Here is a 17,025-nt window from a genome sequence, read left to right on the forward strand (position 1 = left end):
TAATTGAATACTTGATACTAATGAACAAAAATGACAAAACTGCTGCAAGCAACTATTACTGTTCCCAAGCCGCTCACATTGCCTTACAAGATATTGAAGGCGAACTGGACCGCATTTAACAGAAAGGAACCAAGCCATATCGGCTATTGCCAAATTTAACTTGGCAATTTAATTTTTTACGAGAAAATGTTTGCGCGGATTCGTTTGAAAATTTTCAGGAATTTGCTGCGCAGTACGGAGAAAATTTACTGAAATTTGTACGAAAATCTGCACAACCGTTTTTATGTAAAAAAGTGAACTGCCGGATTAAATGTTGGCAATAGCCAATGTGGCTTAGTTCCTTTCTGTTTAACGCGGTCCAACTGGTCTTTGCGTTTGAGAGACAATGAAAGTGACTTATTAAACTGTTACAGATGTGTACGGACCGAGTGAACATGGCCGAAATGCGGCGAACAGCTATTCCTGCTTTAGAACAGCTTACATTGCCTATCGAGATATTGAAGGCGAACTGATCGAAACAAGTTGGAAATAATTTAAGTGGAGTATTGAGCCGCTACAGCTGTGAATAAATCGAATTAAGCCTTAGTTTCTCAACTTGAAATTTCAAAGTACCCGCAAGGAGTCCGCTGATACTGTTATCTTAACATTACAATCACACCTCCCCCTATAGCATCATTTAAAAATCAATGAAAACTACTTTATAGAAATTCTGCACTCTCCCGAAGGACGCTCTAATAGCCAGAAGCTCCGGGAGATGGGTTGGTCGGATCACGACGGTATGCTGCCGTACTGAGGAAAAACACCGTATAAACACTCGAACGGTGCAAAATTTCCCCCGATAAAATATTAATTTTTGAGACAAGTTATGAGTATTTTTCATTAAAATTTTTAGACGCTACAGACCATATTACAACCAAAATTCTCTCAAAATTTTGAGATAAAACACGAAAAATTTTGCCGTAAAAATTCGTTATTTGTCAGGAGAAGTTTAGCAGCGTCTGAGGGCTCATACGGCGTTTTTCCTAATACAAGCGCGGCGGTATGCGAAGCCGGCGGGCGCTATGCGTCCGTCTCGTGTCTCGTCAGACTTGGGGCCGGGGTTACGGCCACTCGGCCAAAGTCCTGACCCACGGCCCTCGGCGCGTCTTTATTGAAAACAGCGTCGGCTTCAAAGGCGATTATATCATAATCCTCGTCAGACGTGTCTACGTGATAAAAGATACGACTGTATTAATGTCGGCTTCGCTGTCTGCTCAGCTCACAGTGGTCCTGTCAGCGTTATCCAGCAGGTACTGAACCCGTGAAATCAAGTACACTGAAAAAAATTCTGTGAAAGTAAGCAATCCACATCCCGAAAATCTACCGATTTGCCGTAAAAAATCGCAGAAACTTGATATACCAGGTCGATGTACCCACTCTTTGAATTTACCAATCAATTTAGTGAGTGCACGTAGGTATGTGAAAGTCAAAATGCTATAGTCATTTTGGGTGCATTCATTTTTCATGAAACAATTGTAAGTAATTTCAATCCCGAAAAACCATAAATTTTCCGTATAAAATCGAAAAAATCAAAATATGTCGACTCCCTGACGTGAAAATTGAATTCTACGTGTGAAAATACTTATGTATCGATATGCTGAACAGAATGCCCGCCTCTCCTCGTAATGTACAAACCGTTCCTATACTCATCTTAAAATTGTTCTCAGAGCTTTGTGTTATTATCAGCTTCCATTTAAACCCCGGTTTGATGGCCGAATCGGCTGCCCAAAAAGCAAGCCATTTTTGAAGGGCTCTATGAGAAATTCGTGATATTATCAGCTCTCAGGAAATCACCAATTCTCGGCGTTTTTACCAAGGTCCGTTGGTACTTTTACCATCTCACTTTTTTTTACCAATTATTGGTAATTTTACCAAGACAGACTGGTAAGCTTACCTAAAAACCGGTATTTTTACTGTTTTTTTTTCAGTTAAGAATACCACTTTTATTAGTAATCAATTCCCGGTAACTTTGCCATTTTATCTCGGTAATTTTATCACAGTCGATAAAAAGTAGGTATTGGCGTTTTTACCGGGGATCAGTAAAATTACCGAGATTTCTCGGTAAAATTACCAATTCCATAAATGGTAATTTTATCAAGAAAAAACTGGAATCAAATAGAACCCTGAATTCTTGGTAATTTTACCCTTTTCTTGGTAAATACACCGAGATTTTTTTTTTCAGTGTAGAGAACCTTGATAAAAAGAGTATGGACAGAGGGTCCATGTTATTCCTCATCTATCCATCCATTTTAAATTCAATAGGGATGTCTGAGACTCCATAAAAATAGGATGTTCCACGTAGTTGAAAATAGAGTACCTTTGTAGGGAGACTATGGACAACTCGATTTATTTGGGCTCTTAGGGCCCAAAAAGGCGACAACGTGAAAAACGTGCCGCTGCCAACCTATGCATTGGAAAGATTAATCAATAGGACCGACAGCGTATTGTAAACAAGCGTTTTTAAGGATTAAGACTCTGAAACTGAGAAAATGTCTGTGAAATCAAAGTTTTATAAGTGCTTTTGTAATTTTTGATCAGTTACCTACACTCGGAGTTTAAAAAAGTACCACTGGATAGCAGGGCAGGATTAAGGGGGTGGTCACATGGGCCGCGGCCCATGGCGGCAAAATGTAGGAGGCGGCAAATTTTGCAATATTTTTGAATGTAGGTATCAAAAAAAGAGAGAGAAAAATCGGATTCAGAAAATAAATTACAAACGAGAAAAGGCGTCAAAATATCTCATTTCTTGAGAGTGGAAGTATAGTAATTTCTAATTTTGTCGTCTTTCGGTGATACAAGAGACAACACCTTTAATTAGTCGAGTTAAGAGAGAAACCAAACACACAATTTGACCTGTAACGAAGCGGTGCGGCGGTCGGCATGAAACGCATAGCGCCTACAAGACTGCATGAATACTTCACGCATTGCGTCAAACACACTGCGGTCAGCAGCAGTTGGCCTGAAGCGCATAGCGCCTACAAGACTGCATGAATACTTCACGCATTGCGTCAACACAGTGCGGTCGGAGCGGCGGTGGGGGTTAAAATTTTCAAGCACATTTATGTTCGTTCTTTCATAATTTTTTCGTTCTTCTTTATAAATCGAAGGCCTTGTCCAAACAGGGATGCATTTACGGAAGTGAACATTTGTTAGTGTTGACAGGGCTTTCACAAAAAATGTGGCCAACACGAGTAAACGCGTCTCATACACTCCTCCTCCACCGGCACGTTTACTTGATGGTTTTTATAGATCGTATTCGACAGATCACACAGAAGAGATTATATTGATATCGATTGGTTCAATATGTAACCACAGTGTATTACCCCAATTGTTTGGGTGATAGGGACATTTCTAATTAATTGTGATGGTAACATAACACTTGAATATATAACTTAAATTATTGGGGTGCTACCACAACTAATTGGAAATGCTCCTATCATTCAACAAATTGGGGGTGGTACCACAATTAATTGAAAATGTCTCTATTCAACAGCCACTATACCTACCTCTTTTAGTCCGTGTATATCATCCGCTTCAATTTTGGCTATTACGTAAAGAGTATGCTATTCTTTGAAACAAGTAGAATCATATTTTGCAATTAGCACACTTTCCGCGAGAAATAAATTCCCTGTTCTTTGACGTAACACGGCATTAATTTTGTGCTACGGACAAGAAAACAGCGCAGCGTGGTTTCAAGGAGCAGTTTTCCAACATTTTCACGGGCCGCTAAGTTGGCAGTGCCCCCGAGGTGGCAGTAACTTAGCTCTCCCGGGTCCAATCTGCCAATCAGTGACTGGCATCGGTGGAATCCACCAATCAGCGACGAGCTTTCATAGACCTGCATGATGCAGAGAGACGCGGTAATGATGGTTTTTACCGTCCGCAGTGCCGTTCGTCGCACCCGGGGAAAACTGGACTAAAAATAAGGCGCTACGTTCGGTAGTGTGAAAAAAAGGACCAACCAAAGTAAAAACCTGTCGCACTTGACACGAGGCAGCGAAGTTCGAACACGGTGTTGTCTGCGGTCACTGATAGGAGAAATCCCCAGAATAAGAAAAACACACACAAGAAAAAAAAAGAAAAAAAGAAAGAATCAAATTCGTCTTATTAAGTATGGTTTTGATTCCTTCCAGCGTGGTGTGGATCAAGCGGGCTGATTATTGAAACTTATAGAGAAAGGAATAGACAAAGAAGACAAAAAGGATATGGGGGGATCCTATTGGTGGAAGTGGGTGGTTGCAATGGACAAAGGACACAGGTAATAGACTAACTAACGGCAACCCACGAGAAACCCGATAGTTAGACCATCATTTTATCCCCTTAGTCTATAAGAACCACTCACAATGTCTTCTTTGTCTATAGCTTTGTCTATAAATTTCAATAATCGGCCGGCGTACTATTCTACCATTCTATTACTTATAGAATTCTGGCCATATTTTCGTGTTTTTTCCTCATTAATCCTTCATTCTTTCTTGCCATGTGCACGAGGCAATTTCAAAACTCTTCTTCTCATAATGCACCGTCTTGGCAATATGCAAATTGCGGCTAGCGGACCGCAAAGTTTGAAATTGCATAATTTTTACACTTCAAATGCAAATGTTTAGCGGGAACGCCACGCGCTGGCGCTTGAGGTTCCCGGCTCCGGGAGAAAGTGGTGATTAGTCAAAGAGATTTGATAGGTTATCTGGTATGGACAACTGATAAGGAATGGATGGAGTGCGCGCGGCCGAGCGCAGCGCCAGCGACACCAACAGCCGGCTGATCGCCGATGATTGATCTTACCAGACGCACTTGGTGGGCGAGGAGGAGCAACCTGGACTTTTACACCCCACTGCGATGCCACAACTAACACACAAATATACTAATTTAGGGACTGCTCATAAAATACGTAGCCCTCTACTGCCGTGCTAAGGAAAAACGCCAACTTTCAGGCGTTGCCAAATTTCCTTTGATAAAACTCGAATTTCCTGGTACACTTATGAATATTTTTCTCCCAATTTTTCATATAATGTAGTTCGCAATTTTACTCAAAAATTATGAAAATTTAACGGAAAAATATTTGTAACATTCTTAAAAAATGAACATTTTATCGAAGGAAATGTGGTAACTCTCGAGTGTTCATACGGCGTTTTTCCTTAGCACGGCAGTCTAGGCTCTAAGGAAAGAAGAGCGCTGCCGTTATTGCGAATGCGAAGAGAGCAGTAAGTGCAAAAATGAAGTTTTGAGAAAACGGGCTCAGAAGCTTCTGACCGGAAAATTCTATTGAAAGAATGCCTTGTCTTTTGTCAAATTGCCACTAATCGCTCGAAAGAATCCTAGAAATCGTTTGGATGGTTAAAAATCGACTGATTTTATTTCACTTTCGTAAAAAGGGTATTTTTCTTCTTCATGCTAGGTTGTTGTTAGGCAAGACAGCCGTAAGTGCTATCTTCAGCATGCTTTCGTGATTGCGTTTTGGACACACAACAAACGCATTTTCAGGTTAGAAATTCGCAGAGGAGGGCGGCACTTTACTTGAAAGCACGGTTTTCATTGGCTCTCTGGAGGAATATTGTCACTTACTGCTGTCTTGCCTAAGACTACGTCCTTTTTTGCGCACTAACGGCTTTCTCATATGTCTTGTTTTCATACAATTAAGATGAAGTTTACAGTTTTCGCTATTTCAGTAATTTCATCTGAATCATCTAGAGAAATTCGGCTTCAAACTACCGTGCAAAATACAGGAAGGGTTCTTTCTATTGCTCGGTTCTCAGGTTGAAATCAACCGACTTGGCAACGGTTAATTAATGTAACAGGCCTCATGTGAACCCTACTAGTGGCTCACGGCTTGTGGCTTTCGGGCGAGGCTGCGTCGCTAAATTAGATTCACATTTCACGTTTCATTTCGAAAAAACACCATTATGCACTTTGCGGCCGACCAAAATCGATCACAGCAAGATCTAGGTCCAGGAAGCGCAATGGACCGTAACAGGCGCAGTCTAAATCAATCAGGCGTCGTGTCCTGTGGATGTACGATTGAAAGTTCTCGAGAAAAACGATGGGTCACTTACGCTAGTCACAGAATCGTGTTTTGATGGTATAAGCTTATGGTTTAGCAGAAAATAAAAAGATCCGTCCGAAAGCCAAATTTCTACGTCCAATATTGACGGAGATTTTGAAAAACAACACGTATGACGTCACAAATCCTGGTTATGCAGATCATGGTTGCTGCCACCTTGGTTTCATCAACTGAAGCTCGTATTAGACGCAGAGATTTGGCGTTTGAACATATCGCAGTATTTTCTGCTGACGTCTGTATCTACGCTTAAACCATCAAAACGCGATTCCGTGACCCATTTAAAGTAGAATGAAAATCCTCGAATCGATTTTTTGTGACTGAAAGAAATAAAATCTTTTTCATATTCTCAAATTCAAAAGCCCCGCTGACAGAAAAATCAATCACTGCTTGAGCCAAACCGCGCACACATGATCCTAGTTTGAGAAACTTAGTTGGGTCTTTTTGACCCACATATGTATTTTTTTGTATTTCAAATCAGGAGATGAATGAGGAGAAGAGGAAGAGGAAGAAGAAAAAAGAAGCGAAGAAGGAGAAGAAGAGAATGGAAATTAAAGAGAAAAATATATTTTTCTTCCTTTTCTTCTTTTCGTCTTCTCTTTCCTTTAATGCTCTTATTTTCCCTCTTCTTCCTTCCTCTTTTCACCTTAGTTCTCGTCTTCATTTTGCAAGAACAATAAATTTTCATCGATCAATTGATTCATCGACTGCATTACCGATCAAATAGGCGATTCATCGATTTCGATGCAACTGCAGGAAACGATAGATGGGCTTTTGATATTTAAGAGAGCGTAAACAGCAATCTGACAATTCAAACAACATCCTCATGATTTGCTGTCAAACAACTGAGAAATGCATCAGAGTGTTTGCATGGAAGATGGCCTCGCGTGGAATTACTAAATAAACTTTTGTTCCGGGTCGTAAAATTTTAAAAATATTGAATGCAAATACACTTTCTCGAAGATCAACTCGAAAGACCTAAGTAGGGTAATGGCTCAAATAAAGCTATAGGAAAAAACACGATTCCTCCAGGGCTGGGTACCATAATTACAAGCTCTCAGCACCAGCATAGCATTTCCTAGGGCTTTTATTGCCACCAAACATTTCAATTGGATATATTAATGCTAAAAGGAACTAGAGACGTGTGGGAATGATGGGGTGTGTCGTAAAAGCTGCATAAGAAACAATGTAAAAGCGGGCGTGATTACTTTAGGGAAAATGGAAAATTGTCAGACAAACAAGGACAAAGATTCTTAAGTGGACTGCATTTTGCAATAAGGAGCTACAATTTCTAGCTCATTTTAGAAAAACTTATTTGCCATTATTTTTGCTATGTTGATAGATGCTTTTATGGATAAGCCTTAATTAAATGGACCGGGTTTAGCAGAAAGGTACCAAGCCACATCAGCTATTGCCAAAGTTAGCTGGGCAAATTATTTGTTTACAAGAGAACTTTAGTGAGGGTTCCTTTCAAAATGTTGAGGAATCTGCCTCTTACTATGCAGAAAATTCACTGAAATTTGCCAAAAAATCTGCACGACCGTTTGCATGTTAAAAATGAAACTGCCCAATTAAATTTGGCTAGAGCTGATGTGGCTTCGTTCCTTTCTGTTTAACGCGGTCCAAATAATAGTTATTTATTACAAACTGTGGTCCAAATAGATAACTATTCCTGCACGGAGGATGCTTTTTTGCCTACTCCATAAATTTGAAGGAAAATTGGTGTGTGCGTAACCTCCATACCCTCCTCGTTTCATTCGACACAGCTTTCTAAAAATATACGCCACCGGTCAGGATTCACAATTCTGTTCTTATACCGTTTAACTTACAGCCTCTAGAGAAACGGCTATTTTTTGCGCGTATGTATCGCTCGTTCTCTTCCTCGGCACGACATTTACCGATTCCGATAGGCGATAGGACAAAGCTGGCGTCCGTTATATAACTGCAAATGAAGACAGTTGTTTCGTGGCTCGCGACGGGGGTTCATTGTTTCGAAATTATCCTTGAACTTGGCCACTAGGTGACAATCGCACAGCAGTCGACGAACAAGCCGGTTTGATGTAATACGTGGCTCACGAGAAAGTCACCATGAGGGGGTGAGATATGGACGCGCGGGTTTACAGGAGCCGCTTGCATTTCCGCGTCGGTTTATGAATGGCAAGGTCGATGCAGGGCATGAGCAATGTTGTCGTATTCCATCAAAAATGATTGTGGGATGCTGATTGATTTAGTGGCTACGTCATTCTTGCGATTTCGACGTGTCTGTCACAGATCATTGGACTATACTGGACATATTAAGAGTAAGATTATCACAAGACAAGTATTCGCAATAAAAATTCACGCAGTTTACGATGAAAATATTTAAAAATTGCAAAATTTACAGTAAAAGGACTGCAAAATTATAGATAAGACAGTATTTACGAGTTAGATTAGGATCAGTCAGTCCAAACTTTCCTTTTCTTTTAAAACTTAAATCAAAGGTACTCAAATTGGCGATTGAAAATAATTATAGGGTTCAAGAAACACGGAACAATCAGAGTTGTACTCGTTAGAGCTCAAAATTTTTGCCGCTAATTGAAAGTTGTGAACTTTTTGGCCCTTGTTTTCCCCGCAAAATTGTGTGGACCCAGCACCATTTTACCACCTTGTTACATACAGTTCGGGCCACGTTTTTTGGTATTTTTTTCTTGCTCGTATGTTGATCGATAAGGTTTTTCAGTGATAGGTCGAAATGTCCACAAAAAAATGTCCAAAAGTCAAAATGTCCAACCTTTGAATGCCCAAAAATCTAGAAAGGCCAAATATCAGTAATGTCCAGCAGACAAATAAGTCCAAAAATAGGCAAATGTCCAAATGTGAGATTAGGCATTGGTTGTTTTGCCATCGGATTTTTGGGTGCAGGTTTGGAAGCTGTTTGTGAATGCAGCCATAAAAACAGATGTGTCGGATAATGGATGCAGGTCAGGAAAAAAATGGTGATGACATTTTTCATGAGAGCAGGCAAATTCTTACTTTTAAAAATCCTTTTGCTGATTTTGACTTTTGGACATTTTTTTTTTGACATTTTGACCTATTTCCAGTTTTTCCTCCCGTCGAAAAGTCGAAAACTTCTCTGTTCCATGAGCGTTCAGTTCTGGTAGAAGTTGGTCTCGCGGCAACGCGGTAGAGAAACGAGATATACATCAAGACATCATCGGTTGATCGTCTCTCGTGAGCTCGCGAATTACGACCTGTAGTGCGACCTCTGTAGTGCTGTGTGCGTCGGCCACACCATGAATGAACCAGTAGCGAGGCGTGAATGATCGATTTTCGATATTTCTCCATTTAAAGCTATGGTAAAGAAGCGATTACTGAGGTGTTCGTTGCGAACACCCTGTTTATCGATCTTTTTCCATAGGTTTAAATGACAGATAAATCGATATATCTTAAAGCACGCCACGCCACTGATGAATGAACACATCACCTTCGATGGGGATCAGCGCGCTTCGATGTGCTGTCTGCTGTCTCCCCTCGTTGAACAGGTGACTCAGGACGGTCGCTGCCAATTTGACCGTCATTCCGGATGGAAAAATCATTGGGAAACCTGAACGGCGAAAAATATATCAGCACGATCTTCCATTACAGAGTATGAGATGATATATTTTCAAAGACGCTCTTCATCATGAAACAAAGGTAACAAAAGCATACGTGGAAAAGGAGGAACGAGGATAGTCAGCAAATTAAAACAGTTAAAATTAAGACCAAGGATTAAGAAGAAAAAAATTATAATTAGAGCAGCTTCACAGTACTCGACGGCCGGTAAAAGGAAATTCTGCAACATCTGACAGCACGGAAAGAAAAGTGTTATCTGTTATCCCCTAAAATGTTCGTACTACCCCAAATTGTTTGTAGATATGGACAGTTCCAATTGGACTACATTTTGCGATTTGGAACTATAAATTCTAGCCCGGTATAAAAACAACGTATGTGCCTTTAATTTTCCTATGCACATAAGTGTTTTTACAGATGAGCCAAAATGTATAGTTCCAAATTGCAAAATACAGTTCAATAAATCGTGGTTGCACCGCGACTCAAGTTGGGACAGTACTGTTACTGTTAATGGGGGTACTATACAATTACTTGGAGTACTACCACAATTCGTCACCTACCTGACGTAAAGGCGTAAGTACACTCTGCGATGAACCCTGTCCTCCATCCCAGATAGCACAAAAATATTTTTAAAATATTTTTAAAATATTGTCAAAATATTTTGACAATATTTTTAAAATGTTTTAAAAATATTTTTAAAATATTTTAAAAACATTTTAATGTTCCCTCCGTGTAAATATTTTGAAAATATTTACCGAAAATATTTTGAAAATATTTACATGGAGATATTTTCAAAATGTTTTCAATGGAATGTTTTCAAAATGTTTTCAATGGAATGTTTTCAAAATGTTTTCAGTACATTACATGAGGTTATCATATTCCATATCCGTGTGCGCGCACTCTAGGAGACGTCTTTGGTACTAATTTTCTTTCTAATGTACACATGCGTCCAGGTTGTGGATCGTAGAGTTGTTACTGACCTTAAAATCCGCGCCGTCCTAGTCGGGATTAGAACCCACGCCTCGGGGTGGAGTTGGTATCCGAAGTCCAGTACTTTACCACCAGACCAGCCAGGCTTGATGTAGATGGGCCCGTAAATTCAATCTCTTAACTATCGCAGGCCTCTGAGTCCGTAATATGTTTGTTTATTGACGGATTCTTATAATATTTTACCAGAATTTATTATTTATTATTTATTTATTATTTTTTATTTCATCCTGTAATTTGTGTTTCAAATTCTTTATTAATTGTACTCAACATATTCCTATTCATGTATTACAAATTTTCGTTTTTTTTAACTCTCTCTCATTTTTTTCTTTACCAAATTACTGTTTTTTATAATTGCGTCTTTTTCCAGTTTTAATTACTTGAGCTTTTTCCTAGTTTGAATTTATGTCGATGTATTTATGTTATGTTATTTATTTTTTTCCCTTCTGGACAGCATTTCATAAAAATGGAAATAACGTAGTCTTAAAATTTTCCGCAATGGTCCTGGTATGCTCGATCATCGTACTTAAACACGTTTGAAGGATCAAACACTCTCAACGAGGTCTGAAACAAAGGGGCGAGAAGCCAGCCACTCTCCCTCGAACCGCCGCCCCGCCCAACACGGAAATATTTTAAAAATATTGCTGAAATATTTATAAAATATTTTTAACATAATATTAAACAAATATTTTTAAACTAATATTTCTTATAAAAGCTTACAAATATTTTAAAAATAATTTCAAAATATTTTCTGGGAATAATTTTACAATAATAATTTTAAAATATTTTAAAAATAGTTTTTAAGTAATATTTTGAAATTATTTACAGGCAATATTTTTGGATTATTTTAAAAATATTTTTTGTAAAAATTTTCAAAATGTTCCCCAAAAATGTTTTAAAAACATTTTAAAAATATTTTGAAAATATTTTCATGACAACATTGTTATGAAAATATTTTGATAAAGGTGACAATATTTTCAAAATATTTTCAAAATATTTTGTGCTATCTGGGATGCAATTCAATGCTTTTTCGGGCTCATCTCAATGTGCAGTTACGCCCTTATGCCTCGACGAATCTACCCTTAATCGACGAATTAATAAGAAATGTTCATATCATCCAACAACCCCAAACCCTTTTTTCCATGAGCGATTGCTTATAATAGTAGATCCATAATACTATGTTTATTCCTAGTCTCATCTGCACTCGATGACAAGATCATCGAGAGTGTCTCGTTCAAGATCTGAGTTTTTGTGGGTCAATCCAAACTAATCCAATGCAGAACTTCCGTAACGCAAAGTTAAAAGTCTCACTACAGTTAGCGTTTACCTATTTTGGAACGAAATTTACTTACTCAAAATCGCGTTAAAATTTTCTGAATTGTTTCACTGATGGTTTCGGTCGAATATGTGGGAACTTGGACTTAATGAAAGCGCCATGAAAAATTAAAATACTAGCGTCATTGTGGATTTATCTTCCCTCGCGAGATAGGGGATTAATATATCGGGGCCTGAAACTAAAATATAGTCAATCGGCATAAATCGCTTGCTCAACAAATTAATTTTTAAAAGATCAAGCAAATTGACGACTGAAAGTGTGTGCAGATCATGTGTGATTAGATCAGACGCAAGTAGCAGAGTGAACAGGTGTTAGATTTCACAGCATTAAATCCTCATTTTTTTCCTCCATGTGGCTTTTTCATCAACGATAGAAATCTGGCGGTGAAGTTTTAGGTACCGTCAAAAGAGATACATGGAGGATGAAGGATTGCGGGTGGATTATTAAGATCTTTTAAGGTAAATGCGAATTTGTGTCACCTGTCTTGCCCATGGGTCCAGCGAAAGACATTCGCGTTCCTTATTTTCAGTCATTCATTCATTCGGTGAGCTCCTCGAGTCGTGGAATTTTTCCTTTCATGATGAGCCGGAGCCATCTGCTAATTTTTTCTAATGCTGTATTTTTAAACGGAATGATGACAGTGAAACTGCATACAAAGTATCTCAATTTTGGGGTTTTAAGGTCTTCTCTCTTATTTCATTTAGACAAAAAGACTGAACCAAATTTATACGGCTTTAAATTTATGTAAAATATTCCTTACTCATAGAAAGATAAATCACCGAGTTTTAAAAAAACGACGTTTAGTGCAATTTTCCGTGTAGAAAATGGAAAGTAAGGATACGACCTTTATAGGGACGCAACCGAGATACCCGTTTCTATAGTCTCACCATCGATGTTGAATTTTGATAAGTCCTATCAGGTTTTGGAGTTTCCATTTATCGCACATAAATGATCTCAAATTTTCCGAATAATGGTCTTCCAACATTCATAATTAGGACAACTTTTTGAGCTAAAATACAATTGTATCACTTTAAGGGTTATCTCTCTTATTGAGCCTGTCAGGTTGCGCTATCCCCACTTATAATCGAACCAGATTCAACTTCAGTCTCGGGTTTTACTCGCTTGCACCGGCGGAGACGATTCAGGAGGTGGTTCATTAATAACCCGTTTTTTACATCTGCTCCGCTCCTGGCAGCTGCTCCTGGTGCATTTTCCAATCACTTTACATTGTCAGACAAATCGACGCTCCCAATCGCCGCCTCCGATCTACCGTGCTAAGGAAAAACACCGGCAGAACCTTCAGGCGTTGCCAAATTTGCTTTGATAAAACGAGAATTTTCTTGTAAACTTATGAATATTTTCCCTCCAATTTTTCAGATAAAATTGTTCACAATTTCACCTAAAGTTCCTGAAAATTGCAAGGAAAAATAATCATATCTTTCCTAAAAAATAGACATTTTATTGGAGGAAATTTGGCAACTCTCGAATGTTCATACGGCGTTCTTCCTTAGCATGGCAGCGATAGTAAAATTGCTAAAGGCTGGATCACTGACCCCTTAGTCGCAGTTCACTCATTGCCCATGCATGTAAGTTGGCACTCATTCTGCTTGTTCTTTTGTCGTGCGGCCTGGCGCAATAAACACAAGGATTAAATTCACTTATTCTGGTAAAAAGGAGCTATGCCACTTTTTTTTTTCTTTTTTTAAATTCAGGAGGTACGTAAAAATGAGTACAACTGTATTTTTCCCTTGTTCGTCAAATCGATTTTAGCTGGGAAAATGACTTTCAAAGTCACTAGAAATTTGAACCCGTTTCAAACGGAAAAATGCCGCGCCAAAAGATTCGACAAAACATATTTCAATTTCTTTTCCAGATTTTTTCGTGAATTTTTTGGAGTAAAATTGACTGCCGAGTAAAATCTCAAATTTGGGGGAAAATCCATAAATCTGACGGGTTGCAGCGCCCGAAAGAAAGCGTTTGCAGGGCAACTTTCTTACGATAAAAAGGTTTTATTTAGAATCCATAAGAATCGGTTCCCAAAGTGTTGCGCGTTGACTCTCGGCAATTCTGCAGAGTTGCGAAGAAACGTCCCGAAACATCATTATGAATGTCAGAAAACGCAAGAATTATTGAGACATCCAAAGAAGGAGTCGGACCCTCGATTTTAGTAATAATTTTCAGCGTGAAAGACGGCAGAAAAGTAAATAATGAAGATTCCAAGACCGCTCAATCTCATTTTTCAAGATTAATCCCTTTGTTTATTTATTTATTTTAATACATAAAGCATTTGTCGGCCTGCAAGTCATCGTGACGTCTGTCCGTCGTAAACAGATAATCGCTCACAAGAGTGGTCACGCTTGGCTCCGTTGTTTCAACGGCGAAACAATAGGAACGACCGCGCGGGCAGGCGACAAAACAAACCATAAAACACGGAGATTTAATTTATTCGCGCGGAGATTAAGACGATAAAAGCTACAGCTAAGCGCGATTTGATTATGACATAAATTAAAACGGAGAGTTATGAATGGAAGAGTGAAGCAGGATGCTCGGCAACGACTAGGCGGAGAAGGGATCGGTGTCAATCGATTTGAACACCTCCAACGTCGGACTTGGCTGCTTGGCATGAAATGAAAGGAAAACAATGGAGGAGACTTTAAAATCAAGGCTAAAGAATGCCCTACCTCAGCGGATAGGTTATACCTACTAGGGGGTACTGTTATTCTCTTTATAAAGCAGGGTGTTCTACTAAAACAGGCTGGTCAAAATTCAGTACTTTTTCAGTACTTTTATTAGACAAAATCCGAAAAAAGTCAAAAATGTGAATTTCTCGCTCTAATTGCGACAAAACTGACAAAAAAAATGAAAAAATTCCGGACCTTCTTGCGGAATTTCCGCACTTCATCAGTTCTTCCGGACCGCCCTTAAAAAATCAGTACTTTCCGGACTAATAGACACCCTGAATGAGAGTTTCTTTTTCTTTTTCGTTGATCACGGGGGAAACACTTCAGCTACACAGAGAGAAAGAGCTTGATGCAAAAACGGCTTTTTTCGCCCCCCCTCTGGAAGTTCTTCAGACTTTGTCTATTGATTACTCATACTTGAGCGCTTCTTTTCCCAAATTTTCAGACTCCCGAAAAATTTTGGGGGGGAGCTAGGGGGGGTGGAAGTCAAAACCTGTGAACCTCGATATCTCTTGAACAAAGAAAGATATCGAGGTCCGGTTTGGACGAAAAATCGTGTAAAATTGCATACTTTAAGATTCTAAAGGTCGAAATCCCGATATCACATTTTTAAGTCAACATATGTGCTTTTTTCCAGTTTTTAGGTCTAGAAAATTTCTTTTAAACGAAAAATTTACAAAGATCTCAATTTTTTATTTGAACCAAAACCAGTTTTTTAAATTGTTCGTCTTTTTCCGCATCCAACGAGTGGTCCATTAAGCTGGGGAACCGAACGGTTCCGGAGTTATGATCGATTGAAGTTTCCGCTCAACGCGCGCCGACCGATTTTCGCGCGCAAAAAAGTCGGATTTGACTGTTATTAGATCAGATTGAATGTTCAAACTGAGCAAAATGCTTTATTAGGGACTCTTGAGGGTCGCTGAGTTCAGAAATTACAGATACTTCCAAATAATATACGTTTTTAAAATTACAGCTCCGCAGCGCTATTTTAGAGGCCCACTGAGCGCCGACCGGTCGCTCAGTGGTCCTGTCCGAAGCTGCAATTTTAAAAACGTGAATTTTTTGGAAGTATCTGTAATTTCTGAACTCAGCGACCCTCAAGAGTCCCTAATAAAGCATTTTGCTCAGTTTGAACATTCAATCTGATCTAATAACAGTCAAATCCGACTTTTTTGCGCGCGAAAATCGGTCGGCGCGCGTTGAGCGGAAACTTCAATCGATCATAACTCCGGAACCGTTCGGTTCCCCAGCTTATACGACCACTCGTTGGATGCGGAAAAAGACGAACAATTTAAAAAACTGGTTTTGGTTCAAATAAAAAATTGAGATCTTTGTAAATTTTTCGTTTAAAAGAAATTTTCTAGACCTAAAAACTGGAAAAAAGCACATATGTTGACTTAAAAATGTGATATCGGGATTTCGACCTTTAGAATCTTAAAGTATGCAATTTTACACGATTTTTCGTCCAAACCGGACCTCGATATCTTTCTTTGTTCAAGAGATATCGAGGTTCACAGGTTTTGACTTCCACCCCCCCTAGCTCCCCCCCAAAATTTTTCGGGAGTCTGAAAATTTGGGAAAAGAAGCGCTCAAGTATGAGTAATCAATAGACAAAGTCTGAAGAACTTCCAGAGGGGGGGCGAAAAAAGCCGTTTTTGCATCAAGCTCTTTCACCATAAAAGTTTGGTAATACGGGAAGTAAAACACAAAACAACCCTAGCTTTCGGTTGACAATTTCAAGAGAAAATGCCAGTTAGTTTTCTTGAGGAAATTTTATAAAAAAAAACGAGTGTAGAATGCCAACGTCACAATCGATGGAATGCATTTGCCCAGTCTCTCCATTGTTTTTTGGGCTAAATTCACTGCAAAATGTACCTGTACCAACACAAAATTTGTGATTGTATGCACAAGTCGCTATTACGGCGCGCTAGGGCGCTCTGCGACACCCTCCCGCCACAGGAATCTGTCATGGTAGAGATCCTCAGGAAGATGGCATCTCTCCATCTCTATATTAACCAAACTACATTAACCCTTGTATTATACTACCCTTCCTATATTAACCACGAGTAACAAAGAACACAAATATTTTTATCAGTGTATACGAACGGAATCGATCAGTACACACTTAAAAAATTTACGTTCTGTGTTACTCTGTGTTACGTTTCTTCGTGTCAGATCAACGCAAATGACTTAGATGCTCAACACTATTTTGTGTTAAATTGACGCCAACCCTATAGGTTACTCTAAAAGATTGGGCATGAAGAAAGTGTCCTGCGGAGCTTATATACTCTTTGTTTGCCTGATTTTAAACGAGGTCGCCGGTTTTCAACACAAAAATT

The 17,025-nt window shown here is 39.0% G+C and overlaps 1 protein-coding gene across 1 annotated transcript in view; it reads right to left on the minus strand.

Moving 5' to 3' along the window:
- The window catches only part of LOC109043067 (A disintegrin and metalloproteinase with thrombospondin motifs 9), a 195,971-nt gene that overhangs the window by 72,643 nt on the left and 106,303 nt on the right, over positions 1 to 17,025 (minus strand). The window lies entirely within an intron of this gene.

The sequence above is a fragment of the Bemisia tabaci genome, chromosome 1 (genome assembly GCF_918797505.1).
Source record: "Bemisia tabaci chromosome 1, PGI_BMITA_v3".
Lineage (NCBI taxonomy): Eukaryota > Metazoa > Arthropoda > Insecta > Hemiptera > Aleyrodidae > Bemisia > Bemisia tabaci.